The 16,889-nt window shown below is 33.6% G+C and overlaps 1 protein-coding gene across 2 annotated transcripts in view; it reads right to left on the bottom strand.

The window, feature by feature from the left end:
- Positions 1-16,889, bottom strand: part of LOC145247294 (uncharacterized) — a 57,703-nt gene that overhangs the window by 26,466 nt on the left and 14,348 nt on the right. Inside the window, exon 1 of one of the 2 annotated variants that reach the window (XM_080108915.1) lies at positions 1,010-1,498. The exons of the other annotated variant lie outside the window; for it this stretch is intronic. The gene's annotated coding sequence lies outside the window, so the exon portion shown is untranslated. Of the gene's footprint in view, positions 1-1,009; positions 1,499-16,889 lie in introns of those variants that run through there. 2 annotated transcript variants of the gene reach the window in all.

A 16,889-nucleotide genomic window follows, 5' to 3' on the forward strand; every position in this document is an offset into this window, starting at 1 on the left:
CCGGTGCGCTAATTATACATCGACGCATGCGCATAAGGAGTTGAGCCTCGTTGTGCTTGTGAAACGCGGATGAGAGGAAGAGCGAAGCGAACTAAGAGGAGGTATAAAGTCCTTGTTAGCTGAACTTCTTAAAAACGTGTTAAACGAATGGCAACGTAGATTGTTTACAAAAGCAAAGAAAACTTTATAAATAGATTACACAAGATACGTAGTCTTTAAAAGTCTTAAATAGGATCTTTAAACGTTTTGTTTTATTTTTATTTATTTTTGCTTATCACTGGCAATTAGAAGTCGATAAAGTTTTACTTTTGCCCCCCCCCCCACACACACACGCTGTGAGAAAATAAAAATGAGATTCGATTGTTTTGTAGATACTTTTAGGGCTAATTCGAATTGGCACTCGTGGCGGCAATTGAAAGGGATGAAAATACAGAAAACTGTATATGTACATACTCGTTACAGAACGAAGATGCCACCGTGTTTGTTATAATAGAGTCGGCAGATTGATTTTTAAAAATATGTTTTGGTACTTATGAACTTTTGTTACCGTGCTGAAATAATAACGTTATTTAGAAAGCCATTCTTAACAAGGGAGGGAAGGGTGTTTTATAATTATTCTGTGTTTTCACCTAACAGTTTAATAATAATAATAATAAGATATAAAAGTTGAATTTAAATTGAAAATGCGGTAACAAAGATGCATAAGCACCATTGTATTTGCTTAAAACAACAGTAATTATTTGATTACCATGTCGAAAATAGTAATATATTAATTAATTAGGAAAATTCATTGAGTACGAAATTAGTAATTTTTACGGAAAATAGAGGGAAAACCGCATTCTCACAGATGTAAACGCCGGTTCATGTGAACTCCCCCCCCCCACACACACTATTCCTTTTCGTCTTTTTTTTTTTTTTTTTTTCAACTATTTCTTTGAATTATTATCGATTAGACACTAAGCTATCAAATTATAAACAAAAAACCGAAAAGAAAAACGGTAAATGTTACCTTACGCTACAACAGAATACCGACCACTCTAAGTTGTTTTTGTAGAGATATTTGAGGTCGCTGACAACGAATTTAATCAAACCTGTCGCAAATTTACTGTTTGCGTGGTATAAACTCCTTGACCCTAGGACTATTTTGTGCCATTTCACTGCCTTCAGTATGTTTTCTTATAGTGAAGTGACTTATCACATCGCGGAGGAATCTTTAGTAGATATTTGTAATAACAAAGTTTGTTTTTTTTAAATGTGATTCAGTGTGTGTGGGTGTGGGTGTGTGTGTATGTGAGACGTTGTTTTTAATACTTTTTAATTGATCTAAAATAATTAAGTTTTCACGAATGGCTTACACAAACATTTTTATGTTTTTCGTTTTTTTTTTTTTGTTTTTTTTTTTTGTGGGGAGAGGGGTATTCAATGATAGAACTTGCGTAGTTTAACAGATGCTTCTGCAGTTTAATTAACAGTTTTTCCGTAAGTAAGGTGCCGGCATTTACCAAGGAGAATAGCGTTTAACATTTCACAAAAATTATTATTATTATTATTATTATTATTATTATTATTATTATTATTAATAATAACTTGCTATTTTTTTACTTTGGGAAAAGTTCGATCTGCCCCCCCCCCTCCGTCATTAGTTTTTTTCAAATTTATTTACGACTTTTAGCCCCCACCGCCATTATTATTATTATGGTATTGATATTTATAAAAAAAAAAAAAAACTTTTTCAAGGATTCAGCTGTCCAATATTGTCAAGACAAAAAATTAATTGCACAAAACAAGTTTTGTTAATGTGGGTATCTTATGTCCATGCAGGCTTATTCAAAAACCAAATTAGTTAAAGTTTGCTATAGATTTTGTAAGTTTAAAAAACAACTTTCAATAAGAAGTGGGTCCTTCTTTGAAGTGTCACACCTTAGTTTATCAGTGTTATTATCGTTAATTTTTTATTTTGTCCGTCAACTACAGTGACATGATCAGCAACTTTGAATGGAATTTCATGTAAATCTGTAATTCAGTTGTACGAATATTGCAGAGATTATGAGAAATTCTACGATTATAAGCAGGCTCCTCATTGGCTGATTGGCCACCCACTGTATTTCTTTAGAACAGTCATTCCCAACGTGGGGCATGACAATATTTTGGTGGGTCATGGGCAGGACGTGCACCCTTGGGCTTACTATACCAAAGACTATAGGGCAATTTGAGAAGGAGTTATTTTTTCCATTATTATTATTATTATATTAACAGTGAATTGTTTCATGGTGAATCTTTGTATTAAGGGGAGCGTCCGGCCGTGTATGTGTGTGCGATATATATATATATATATATATATATGCAAGAAGTAGTAGTAGTAGTTCTGCTATTACTACTACTACTACTACTACTACTACTTGTGTACGCATGTGTGTACATATATATATATATATATATATATATATATATATATATATATATATGATGAAAGTAATGGAAATAGTATTCCGACAAAATAGAGAAAATAAAAAGGAACAAACCGTATTATGTGTTCATCAACGTTTCGTCTTTATTTCGAGACTTCCTCAGAGGAAGTCTCGGTTTGTTCCTTTTTATTTTCTCTCTCTCTATATATATATATATATGCACTTAGTAGTAGTAGTAGTACTACTACTACTACAAAAATTAAATATCACAAAGGGGAGGCATCAGGATTTTAGAAATGCCTAGGTGGGGCATGGCCCAAAATAGGTTGGGAACCACCGCTTTAGACTAATCATATTGGTCGAGATTTTAACCATTGAGTGATGGGCTTGGTGGACTTTTGAACGCATTTTCTTTTTTCAAGCAGTTTCAGACAAGCAGCCGGAGAAGAAACATGGAACTCAACTCTCTCTGGATATGAATCATTTGGGCACCTCTACTCTTCATCTCCTTGAGACTTTATTTTAAAGCTTAAATGATTAGGCTAAGTTGTTATGTATGTGTACCAGAGACTTTTTAAGGTCAGAATTATTGACCTGTCATTAATGTTTTTTTCTTCTAGTGAACATTCCTTATGAACTTCTGTGATGTCGAGAATGGAATTTTTCATCAGAAGGCATCATACCAACCCCTTCAAACGGCTGTAATTAATCCACTCTTCGAACAGTGCTGAACCCGAATTCCAGTTCCAATATAAACAGACAAAATTTATAGGTTAGAATTAATTGCAAGAAAGAAATAGCGACAGCTAAGAGAGAATACACCAAAACCACTAGAAAAGTCATCGAACCACAGAAATAAGGAACTCATGATTTCTGGAAATTCTACAATAGTGTAGTAAATAATGGCCATTCAACAATTCCCCCACTATCCAACAATCATGAGGTTGCTTGTACAGCAATCAAGAAGGCTAACATGCTTGCCAATTGGTTTCCCTCAAACTCTACATTGGACCCAGCAAACCACTGCCTCCCTGATTTTCCTATGCAGACAGAAAACACATTAGATGATCGGAAAATCATTCCTTCTCAAGTGCATGAAAAATAAAAAACCTAGACACCTCAAAAGCATGTTGACCTGATCTCATCCCGGCTGTACCATTAAAAAATACTCCACTGAGGTTGCTCCAGTTCTTTCCAAACAATTCAACATGCCATAACAAATCCTGTTTTCAACACAACTGGAAAACTGCTTCTGTGGTACCAGTTTACAAGAATTCTGTTGAAAGAACTAACCCATTAAATTATCGCCCCATTAGCATCCTCCCTCTTTTCACCAAAACATTTGAGTCCATAATTAATCAAGCTCTAGTTCACCACCTTACAGCTGCTAAACTTCTGTCCGACCAACAATATGGATTTAGACAAGCTCGTTTTACTGCAGATATCCTAACTGTAATCTCTGAACATATTTACTATGCACTGGTTAAAGTAGGGTAAGGTAACGCAGTAGACTTAGATATATCTAAGGCTTTTTACAGGGTATGGCATGAGGGTCTTCTCAGGAAAATCAGATCATATGATATTACTGGACGAATACTTAACATAATTAAATCCTTTTAAAGTTAAAGAAGAATCCAGGTTGTCCTCGATGGATGTATGCCAAAACAATATGATATAAATGTAGGTGTGCCTCAAGGGTCGATCCTTGAACCTTTATTGTTCCTGATATACATAATCATTTATTTTATTTATTCCCTGATAAAATTGTCTCTGAGATGGGTATATTTGCAGATGAGACCATGCTCTATAGTAGGCACGAGGGGAAAACAAATGAACCCATATCTAAGGCAAAAGTGAAACCCTTAGAGGAAGACCTCCAACTTGTAGTGAAATAGGGACAAAAATGGATGGTAACGTTCAATGCTGCCAAGACTAAGCTTCTTTCCTTTAATGATTACAAGAAACCTTCTCAACCATTAATAGCTATGGCTAATAATACATTACCTGAAAGTACTTCTTTCAAACTCTTCGGCTTAACATCCACATGGAACATGAGCTGGAACAGATATATTGGGGGCATTGCTGCGGCTGCTGCGAAGAAGGTGGGCTCTCTCTATTGTGCTAGAAAGTTATTTCTGCTTGAAAGTATCCTGTACCTCTACAAGGCCACCATTCATCCATGTATGGAGTATTGTTGTCACACTTGGGCTGGTGCATCTGCTACTAGTCTCTCACTCCTTGACAGGGTTCAGAAGAGAGTCACCAACCTAATAGGGCACAAACTGTCAACTAGGCTTCAGCCTCTGTCACACCAACAGGTTGCATCCCACAAAAGGTTGCATCCCTCTGCCTGTTCTACAAGTATTTTAATGGTATATGCTCCGACGAACTACAAGCCCTTGTACCCCCTCGACGTAAATACCCCCGACAAACCAGACAAGCAGAAAAATCCCATCTCTACATAGTAGAGATTCCCAGATGCTAGAAAGCCTTCTACTCCAATAGTTTCTTCCCAAAAACTACTAGACTTTGGAATTCCCTTCGGGTTCCTGCTTCCCCAACTGTACTGAAATGCAGAAGTTCAAGTGTAATGTAAACAGACATCTTACTGCTCAACTCCCTACATAGTATCCCAGCAATTTATGTCCCAGATAGTAGCCCTTTAGATCAAAGTAGCACCGTGCCTTGTTTGGGGTGAAAATGTAATTAAAAAAAAAAGACATGAGAGAAAGAGGTGAGGAAAAAGAAGAGAAATAGAAAAAGACAGAAAGAGAGAGAGGGGGAATGAAGGAAAAGAAGAAAAAAAGAAACCATTAGGCATTAATTATTAAATTAAGAAATAAAAAATAAAAAAGATATAGACCTGAAGGGAGGAAGGGGAAGGAAGAGAAATGAGGAAAGGAAAGAAGGAAAAAAAGAAGAAAGAAAAGCATATATTTGCACCATGTAAATTTCTGGTTATGAGTTATGATAAGGGTTAAAAATTAATTGTTTAAAAACTTGTGGAGAGGGAAAAGGCAGATAGTTCAGATGAGCAGGGATTGCAAGTTATCATGATTGCCATAATCTGAATAGTTCGGTTGGTGGGGGGGGGGTTGAAACGTGTCAGAAATCAACATAATGGAAGATACCTCCAGATAAAAGCTTTTAAGCATACACGGCACACGGAGAAACTGAGATGTCAAAATCAACATTATTGAAGAGACGTGCTAGTTAAAAGCTCATAAGCATACGGCCTATGTTAATAGTAATATTTTACACATATGAGCAGCATAGAATTACCAATTAACAGTTATAATAGGGAATAAAGATTATAGCTAAATAGTTAAAGGGTTGAGGAATAGGAGTGTACCTGAAGAGTCCATATGAGATCAGGGGATAAAAATTTAAAAAAATAAGCATAAGTGGGGAAAAAAAAAGATAAAAGTAAGATGATGGAGTATCAAAATTTTATTAAAAAGTTATTTTAAATTTTTCTTTTTTCTTCCTTTCCTCTTTTTTTTAATGGGAATAGGGTGATATATGGGGAATAGGGTGATATATGGGGTGATTAGAGTAATGCCAGGTTTTATCAAAATGGTTCATGCTTGTAAATATTATGAAAATAATAGATTATTAGGGTAAATAAACTAAGCATAAGGTAAGTAAGCTAACCATAGAGTTAAGAGGTTTGGGGGATATGTCTGATGATCTACTGTAGGATGTAAAGTTGCTAAGGAGATGAGATTTGTAGTCACGACAGTTAATTGAAATTTCACATTTTTTGTTTAATGATTATGCTTTCAAAGTTATCACTAGAGCTATAGCTAAGTTTTTTTAGTGTATTATTAAATATTTTATGTAGGATATTATTTGGTGGGAAGTGGGTATTAATAAGAAACATTTTTTCCTACTATAGTTTTAAGCATAATATTGCAGAGGGGTTTAAACCAAATTATTTTTTTAGATCAGTTTTTTTATCAATTGATCTGAAGAGGTTTAGTTCTGAGTAAATAATATAGGTGTTAATATATCCACTTTCTTTTAAGGTTGTTTCATGGAAGTGTTTATGTTTATTGAAGATTTCATGTTTTGAAGTTAGAACTAATTCGCTTTTCTATTGATTTTGGGATGTGGTTAATGATATGTTTAGGGTGGTTTGATAAGTAAGGAGTGTATATATATATATATATATATATATATATATATATATATATATATATATATATACACATTTTGTCTTTTATATAGGGTTCGTAGGTGTTATTCACTAGGTTTCGAGTAATATCTAAAAAATTAACAATTTTAATATTTGATTTCATTTCTATTTTAGGTTTATTAATTCCCCTAATTAAAGCTTTTTAAATTTTTTCACACTTGGGGCCGATGGAATTTTCCACAACGAGTAATCCATTATCCCTATATAGACCTATATTTTTGTTATTAATTATCTTAGTTAAATTATATAGGATAAAAAGGCCAATAAAGTTCATGGCCTCTGCTGAGTCTAAAGAGCCCATTGAGATGTTAAATGAAGTAAACTGGTTCTCTTTAGTCCATTGTTCGTTCTGACAAATGAAGACAGTTTTACTTCGTTTTCTAATTGTCTATTTCTATATATTTATAGGAAAATGAGCACTGAACAGATACTATAATACTTAAAGTTAAATTCAAATTTTTATATATTTTTTAATTTAAGGAGCCATGGTATGGATGAGATTGTTAGAAGCAGCAGCTGTAGTGAATGTTGTTTTATATATTGACTGTTCATCTGACAACCCCAATCAGCAGTTGCTTTCTGACAATAAACAGCAAGAACATTTACTTCCAAATCTATATAAAAAAACGGGAAAAAATAGTCTTTTTCTACTTTCCATGTTTATTTTCATCCAGACAATACTGATGCGTATGTCAATCTAGCCCACACATGACGAGAGACATTCACAAACTACTTTACATGCAATGACAGTATACATATACTGCTACCCAAATACACACATTTCTCTCTGAACACACACATTTAATCTACCTGCACATTCTCCTACAAATTCATAGATAATGTTAATGCCCAGTCATAAAATACATTTAAATATGATATTTTAATTTGTCCAGATTTCATATATATTATTATAGTCATGATTTCAAAAGTAAAAAAAAAGTATTTGGGTGCCGTCAGCTAGAATCAAAAGCAAAACTGTAGCAGTCAAAGCAGTTGATGTTATCACTGTACAAACGTGACATGCATATGAACTGATTAAAAGTAAACAAAGATGAATGTACAAAATTTATAACGATTTTTTCAATGTTGATCCCTTTTTGACCCCTTAAGAACGATCCATAAAAAATCCAATCATTTGAGGCCCCTAGCGCCACTCTGCAATTTTTAGTGCGAGTAGAGATAGAGTTTGAAAATATTTAGAAAAATAGACAGAAAAACAGACTAAATTAATCGACCTAGAACCTTACCCAAGAAAAAATACACGATTAAACCCGGTTCTCCAACTTCCAACGTAGACCCCTACTACCATGTCTCCTTCTCCAACATCAGGGGTCTACGTTCTAACCTTCCAGAGGTTGAAACCCAATTACAGGAGACTAAACCAGACCTTTTATTTTTAAGTGAAACTGGCATTGGACAGGCTATTTCCCTTGATGAGTTTGCAATTACAGGATACTCTAACTTAACTTCTAAATCTGACCCCCAAGATCGCCATGGGCATGGAATATGTGCCTATATTAAAGATAGCTTTCCATGTGGGAGGGACATCTCCAGGGAAGATCCTAACTTACCTTATATGTGCTTCCGGGTTGCTTTAGCTCACACTACTGCATTTATATTTACTCTCTATCGCCCCCACAACAGCGGAGTTACTATCTTTCAAAGCATATCTGAGAAAATTGACCAAGTCCTTTCTACTTATCCTTCAGCTAACATTCACGTATGTGGAGACTTCAATGTTCACAACGTCGAATGGTTGACCCACTCAAACAAGACCGATGATGAGGGGAGGTTCTGTCATGATTTCTCCATTGCCTATGACCTCACTCAGATTGTTCAGGAACCTACCCGTGTGCCCGATAATGACGGCCAGTATGCGAGCCTACTAGACCTTTTTCTCACAACTTGCCCTGAACTATGTTCAGTTTCTGTTCTGTCGCCTCTTGGATCTTCCGACCACTCTGTTGTATCAATTAAGATAAAAATGAAATGTAATAAGTCCCCAGACGTACCTCTTCATCGTACAGTATATCGATACACTAAGGCTGACTGGGATAGCTTCCGTACATTTATATCTGATCTACCTCTGCATTCCATGTTTAAAAAGGATGTGTCCTCTATAGTATTAGACCTAACTGAATGGTTAATTGTAGGTATTGACCATTTCATACCCTCTAAAAAATTTCAGCAAAAACCTAACAGCCAGCCATGGTTCTCTCCAGAATGTGCTGCTGCCATTGCGCACAGAAATCACTTTTTCCACTGCTTCAAACGTAATAGATGTATGGAAACTAAAGCCGTTTTCAGGACTGCCAGCAACCATTGTAAGAAAGTAATAAGGAACGCAAGAGAGTTGTATGCTCAATCTGTTAAGTCCAAAGTAGCTGAGCAGCGGCTTGGTTCCCACCAGTTTTGGCAAATAGCAAACAGAATCCTGAACAGAAGCGTGTGCTCCATCCCAACTATTATCAATGGATCTGAGGTAATCTCGTCAGCATCAGACAAAGCCAAACTCTTTGTCAAGAACTTTGCAGCTAATTCTACCCTTTGCGACCAAGACCGCCAACCCCCAATATTTCCTCTTGTATCAGAAAACACGCTATGTGATATACGTATATCTGTACGTGATGTTGCCAAGCTAATCAAAAACCTTGATTCCAGTAAAGCAACTGGCCCTGATGGTATTCCAATTATAGTACTCAAAAAACTTCAACCTGAACTAGCGCCCATACTTACAAAACTGTTTAAACGTTGTCTTAAGGAGAATAGTTTCCCATCTCCCTGGAAAATCTCATCAGTATGCCCTGTATTTAAGAATTCAGGTGATCGCTCATCCCCCTCTCAGTACAGGCCAATAAGTCTCCTGTGCGTCATGAGTAAGTTGCTAGAATCTGTATTAAATACAGAAGTAATCAAACATCTCAACAAAAATAACCTTCTTAGTGACACTCAATATGGTTTCCGTTCTGCTAGATCTACAGCAGATGTCCTTACAGTTATATCGCATAGGATTAGCAAATCTCTCGACGGTGGCAATCTTTCTAGGGCAATTGCTCTTGACATATCTAAAGCCTTTGATAGGGTATGGCATAAAGGTTTACTTCATAAGATCGCTAGCTATGGTATAGCTGGAAAAGTCTTCTCAATTATTAAATCATTTCTTTCTGATAGATTCATAAGAGTAGTAGTTGAGGGGCAAAAATCAGAAGCTCACAATATTAATGCCGGTGTCCCTCAGGGATCCATCCTGGGCCCAACTCTTTTCCTGATCTACATTAATGATCTTCCAAATCATATCCTTACATCATTTGTAGACATTTATGCTGACGACACTACCATTTATGGTACCACATCTAAGACAGTAAACGAGCAAGTTCTCTCCAATTCTCTCTCCTCTGATCTTGAGCACGTAGTACAATGGGGAAAGGAGTGGCTGGTTACTTTTAATGCATCTAAAACCAAGCTTCTCTCTTTACATCATCAACATTCTAATCCACATTTGTCATCAATTGAAATGAATGGCTCTCGTCTTCAGGAGGCCTCAAGTTTTGACAAGCTTCTGGGCTTGACCATTACTCCTGATCTTAAATGGAACACGTATATCAAATCTGTTGCCAAGGCCGCTGGAAAAATGGTGGGATCTTTCTATCGATCCAGTAGATATCTCACTGCTGATGCTATTCTCTATCTATATAAGAGCCAGGTACGTCCAAGGATGGAATACTGTTGCCACATCTGGGCAGGAGCTGCTAGAAAGAACTTGTCCTGCCTTGATAGAGTTCAAAATAGACTTCGTAGCCTCGTAGGAGATGTCCTTTTCTCTTCCTTGCAACCTCTATCTCACAGAAGAGATGTTGCGAGTTTGTCTCTGATGTATCGTTATTTTCATGGAAAGTGTTCAACTGAGCTTCAATCTATGGTCCCCCCTCGCCAAACTTTCACAAGAAACACTCGTCTAGCTGTAAACACTATCAATAATTTCCCCCACTCTTTATCTGTGCCTAAACCTAAACGTAGATTCCATGAACAAAGCTTCTTTCTTAGAACTGCACGCCTGTGGAATTGTCTTCCGTTTTCTTGCTTTCCGGCTGACTACAATATGGTTTTGTTCAAGTCTAAAGTAAATAAGTTCTTGATGAGCCGTTCCATATAAGTTATTAAATTTACCAAATTTTCATTACTAATGATTACTATATTGACCAACTTCTACTGTACACTCTTTAACCCTTATCCTTGAGTGGCCTCTGGGCCTTGATAATGTGGTGATGCCTTTGTAAAAAAAAAAAAAAAAAAAAAAAAAAAAAAGAACAGGAGACCAATTTATGTACAATTTGGCTGACATGGCATCTATTCAAAGGCTAGAATCGAACCTAGTATTCAAGAGTTGAAAAGAGTACATATTGCAATCTAGATAGGATTATAGGAATGTGGAGCATTGTCCGTTGTGTTAGAAATAACGATACAACTAGAGGTCAGAGTTAGGACAAAGGAAATCAATTTAAGGAATGTCTTTGTGGTGCCAAAAATGTTTTGGAGACATATGCCAAAAATGTTTTGGAGACATATCCATGTGAGAAACATTTGTGTGTTTGAGCATGATTCTGACTTCACAAAGAAAGATAGTTACAATATATTCAGTTAAGTTAGAGTCAGACATAGACAGAGAAGTCAAAGGGAAGTGGAGTTGATAGTTCGAGTTAGAAGAATGAGTTAGTCGAACCTCCTTTCAGAAGCGAACCAAAAAGGGAGGCAAGACAATGAAATTCTGCAAGGCAATCGAATAACTGGTCATCTCATCTAGCTGGAATAATAAATATCATCATGTAATTTGTAAGCCATTCTCTTCATCATCATTTTGACCAAAAGGTAATGTGTTTTTGTAATTCGTCTTGTAAAAGAACTTTGTAGGAAACCTCCCCTTTCCAAAGTGTTAACAGTATCCCCTCATAAATACTGTATCTCTCCCTTCTCCGTGTTAACAAAAACTGTCCATTTCAAATCCCTTCACATTTCTCTCAGCCTCCTATTATAAACGTCATCATCATCATCACTGTGTACTCCGTTATAGGTCTTGTTTCCATCATGTACCCTGCTACACAACATGTGGTTATAAGGGTTTACTTGGTCTGTTCTGCATCTGCTTTGTGCTAAGTTGCCTGTATATGACCAGAGCTTCATCTCGCAATCTCAATAGCAGGACGCGCTCGACATTTTTCATAATGCAAAGCTCACACACACAAGTTCCACATTTTCAATCCACTCGATAATGGGCATATCAGCTGTAGCATCACTAAACTGCGGAATCAACTGGACATAACAAATTTGGCCCTCCATCGCTGAAATAGTTGTTAGTTTGAAAACTGATTTCAGTGGAGTTGTAAAGTTGTGTTCTGTCCCGTCTATAATCTTTGGAGTTGGCTTTGATAATCCTGATAATAAACACATCCGTTCACATAGCATGCCATCTTTTAACTTGTGAGCTGTTCCTTTTACTGCTTTTATTTATGCATCTTGCATAAACTAATTTGCATAGAGTTTGCATTACTCATATGTGAGCGTCAAATACAAAAGCATTTAGCTTTTTTTTTTTTTTTTCTGAAGCGAATGAACATGACACCCACGCGAGTCAGATAAGCTACGATTTTCCCTACAGAATGAAAAGGCAGCAGAGGCAGAAAAGAAGAGAAAGGAAAAAGTAGAAAGCAAGAGAAAAAGAAGATTAAGAGGGAGAAAAGCAAGAGAGATAGAGAGAAAAGAGAGAGAGAGAAATTAAGAGAGAAGTAAGAGAGAGAGAGAAAGAAAGAAGCAAGAGAGAGAGAGAGAAGCGAGAGAGAGAGAAGCAAGAGAGATAGAGAGAAGCAAGAAAGAGAGAAGCAAGAAAGATAGAGAGAAGCAAGAGAGAGAGATAGAGAGAAGCAAGAGAGAAAGATAAAGAGAAAGAGAGAAACAAGAGAAAGAAGCAAGAGAGATAGATAGAGAGAAGCAAGAAAGATAGAGAGAAGCAAGAGAGGGATAGAGAGAAGCAAGAGAGAAATAGAGAGAAGCAAGAGAGAAAAATAAAGAAGAGAAAGAGAGAAGAAAGAGAGAGATTGAGAGGAGCAAGAGAGAGAGAAGCAAGAGAGAGAGAGCGACACAAGAGAGGGAGATAGAGAAGCAAGAGAGAGAAGAGATAGAGAGAAGCAAGAGATAGAAAGAGAGAAACAAGAGAGAGGAAGGGATAACAAGAGAGAGAGAGAGAGAGAGAGAGAGAGAGGGAGGGAGGGAGGGAGATGTTATTGCACTTTTTCACTTACAGAAAAATCTAAAACTGAAAAATTACAAAACAATATAGGAAAAAAGAATAGCATCAGTAACATAATTAAAACCCATAATTGACGATTACATGTAAAAACGTAAAAAGGTTTAAAAAGTAAAGCATGACTATGAAGTTATAAAGAAAAAGCAAAAATCTGATTCATTAAAATAATTTATTTAACTGCCGATATAAACAAAAATAATAATAATAATAATATAAACAAAATAAATCATAAAATTATCTTAATTTAAGAGTTCAATACTGGAATAATATGACAAGGAGAGGGGAGTCGCAGATTGGAAATCTGGACAAAGTCAGCACGACGACGATGAAGAAGAAGAAGAAGAAGAAGAAGAAGAAGAAGAAGAAGAAGAAGAAGAAGAAGAAGAAGAAGAAGAAAAAGAAGAAGAAGAAGAAGAAGAAAAAGAAGAAGAAGAAGAAGAAGAAGAAGAAGAAGAAGAAATAATAATACAAGGAAATAAAAAAAGAGAGAGACAGGAAATCAGACTATTCCTTTGCTGGTAATGTTAATAGGTCAAAACAAAGAGGAAAAAGAAAACCATAAATATATATATCTACTAGCATTTCAGCCCAGCGTTGCCCGGGTGTTTGGATGTGTATGTTGAGCAAAAGAAAAGAAGTGGTAGTAGGACGGCAGGTTCGAACCCATACCGCGAAGGAAGAAAAGAATGGGAAAAAAACGTGACGTCTTTTCTGTTAGGACCACCGCCAAACCGGAAGTGACGTAGGTTTTAATTAAGGCTAAACAATTGAAAGGAGAGGATGACTTTCAAAAATATCGGTGAAATAACGACCCCCCCCCCACGTAGAAAAGTACCCAGTGGAAAGTGAAGCTATTAATGTTTTTAGCCAATTTTTTGACATTTATCGTCTAAAAGGTCGACCTTCAAAACGATACTGATCTTGCTATAATCTGTCGCCTCTGTCAAAAGTTTTAGGCAGACATGCAAACATACATAAATACATTTATATATTGGTAACTAAAAATTTTCGACCCAAACTAATTAAATAGCTTGCCCTATCTTTGAATACACTTTATGTAAAATTTCAAATGTTTAGACCAGAAATTGTCGGAGTAGTTTGGTAGAGACCGCAGAGGTCAAATTTTTTTTAAGCTTTGACCCCTATTATGACCCCTTAACATTTATTGTTTTGGGGCTCAAATCAAGTTATTAAGTTAGATCCATGTCCAAGGAATCTATATCTAAAATTTCAAGTGTTTAGACCCAAAATTAGCGGAGGAGTTCGGTAGAGTTTTCAAAGATCAAATCGTTGAACTTTGACCCCTTAACAGACAAATTTCTGGCCGAAAACGGATCACGTAGATTTTCCCAAATCTCAGTACCCTGTATATCAAATTTTAAGTCTGTAGACTTAAAATTGAGAGAGTTATTGCACAGGGAAAAAATTGATCGCTTTTTTTTGCTCAACATACACCTCCAAACACCCGGGCAACGCCGGGCCGAAATGCTAGTTTTTTTTAAAAGAATGTGGTTTGGAATTCTGAAGAAAGAGTGGACAAAAATTGACAATTACTGGCAGGTGGAAAAAAAATATCCCTCAGCAGAGCTGATATAAATTTGCATAAGTATAAGAGAAGAGACAGTGGGTCTAAGCATGACTTTTGTAAAGTAAATACAAGGCCTGTTTATCAAGTAGGCTTTATCTGCTGACGTCATAGACTGTGGTATGAGCAGATAAACAATTCTGTTTGGAGCACAATTGAAGCATGATACTTGATATTTTAAACTTTGATGCAGCCATTATATGGTAAAATTATTTTATAAAATCAACAGTAGGTTCTCTACAGTGCAATGTAGACTACAATATATTGTGAACTTAGTCACTGTGAGAGGCATGTGAAGCTTCCTCTAGGTGCATCGCAATGGTTCTCCAAATTAGAGCAGGTAATCAATTGATTTCATAAATTTTTAAAACATATCTTAATAAAAATTAAAAAATACTAATCTAATTTACAGTTTAAAGTAAAATTTTAAAATGAGATAAAAATCATAACACAAATATTAATATAATATTAATAATAAAATGAAATAAAAGAATGATAAAAAATAATAACACAAATAATATTAATGAGAAAGAAATAAAAATACTTTTTAAATATATAAAATAATAATATAATTTTCATAATAGTTAAATAAGATATAAATTTTTTTAAAATATATAAAATAATATTATAATTTTTATAATAGTTAAATAAACTTTTTTTAAATATATAAATATTATAATTTTCATAATAGTTAAATAAAATATAAAATTTTTAAAAATATATAAAATAATATTATAATTTTTATAATAGTTAAATTAAATGTAAAATTTTTAAAATATATAAAATAATATAATTTTTATAATAGTTAAATAAAATGTAAATTTTTTAAAAATATATAAAACAATAATATAATTTTTATAATAGTTAAATAAAATATAATTTTTTAAAAAATAAATAAAACAATAATATAATGATTATAATAGTTAAATAAAATGTAAAATTTTTAAAAATATATAAAACAATAATATAATTTTTATAATAATTAAATAAAATATAAAATTTTTAAATATATATAAAATTATATTATGATTTTTATAATAGTTAAATAAAATATAAATTTTTTTAAAATATATAAAATAATAATATAATTTTTATAATAGTTAAATAAAATATAAAATTTTTAAAAATATATAAAATAATAATATAATTTTTATAATAGTTGAATAAAATATAAAATTTTTACAAATATATAAAATAATAACATAATTTTTATAATAGTTGAATAAAATATAAAAATTTTTAAAAATATATAAAATAATAATATAATTTTTATAATAGTTAAATAAAATATAAAATTTTTTAAAATATATAAAACAATAATATAATTTTCATAATAGTTAAATAAAATATAAATGTTTTAAAAATATATGAAATGATAACAAATATTAATAATAGAATGAAATGAAAATATTTTTTAAAATATATAAAATAATAATATAAATAATAATATATTAGTAAGAATGAAATTTGATATATAAAACTCACTATGTCTGTCTGTCTGTTTCCCTATTTTCAAATTCTATCTCTCTGAAACTAAAAGCTGCAGAGGTGTGCTAGGGGCCTCAAATGATTGGACTTTTTATGGACTGTTCTTTTACGGGTCTTTAGCTGGTTAAAATAGCTTTTAATTGGTAAAAATTGAAAAATCTGTTAAACATTCGTACATTCATCTTAGATTATTTTTAATCAGTTGATATGCGTGTCATGTTGGTACAGTGGTAAAGCCACCAGCTTTGAATGCTATAGTTTTGCTTTTGGTTTCGATTCTAGCTGATGGCACCTAAATACATTTTCTTTTTTTTTTACTTTTGAAATCATGAATATAATACGAAATCTGGACAAATCAAAATATCATATTTAAGCTAGTATATATATATATATATATATATATATATATATATATATATATATATATATATATATAAAGGGAGACAGATGTGAGAAAACATTTGGTTAGCATATACTTTATATTTTTATTAACCCACCTTTTCATAGTGAATTCTTGATAATTGTTAACATATAACAACAGAGTATGTATATATATATATTTTAAATATTAGGCTACATTTCAGTGACCAAGATTTTATTAATTTTTCTAAACATTTTTTAAAATAAAAACTTCAAAACATTTTCACAAACAGTTTCATTCACAGAACATCCAACATTATTTGGTTTAATCCTCCCTACAGTATGCCCATTTTTAGTAGCATAGCTAAAAAATGTACTGAATTGTAGATAAGAACTTCAGCTTCTAATAATACTCAAATAAACAACATAATTAAGAATGGTGTAACGAATGTTCTTCAAAGTCCTGATGCAGAATGTAATTGTAGAAACAATGATGGGAAATGTTTAATTCCAGATGTATCGTTTAAGTGTAGTGTTTTTTGGGTTTTTTGT

The sequence above is a fragment of the Euprymna scolopes genome, chromosome 25 (assembly GCF_053919585.1).
Source record: "Euprymna scolopes isolate OS-2025 chromosome 25, ASM5391958v1, whole genome shotgun sequence".
Classification (NCBI taxonomy): domain Eukaryota; kingdom Metazoa; phylum Mollusca; class Cephalopoda; order Sepiida; family Sepiolidae; genus Euprymna; species Euprymna scolopes.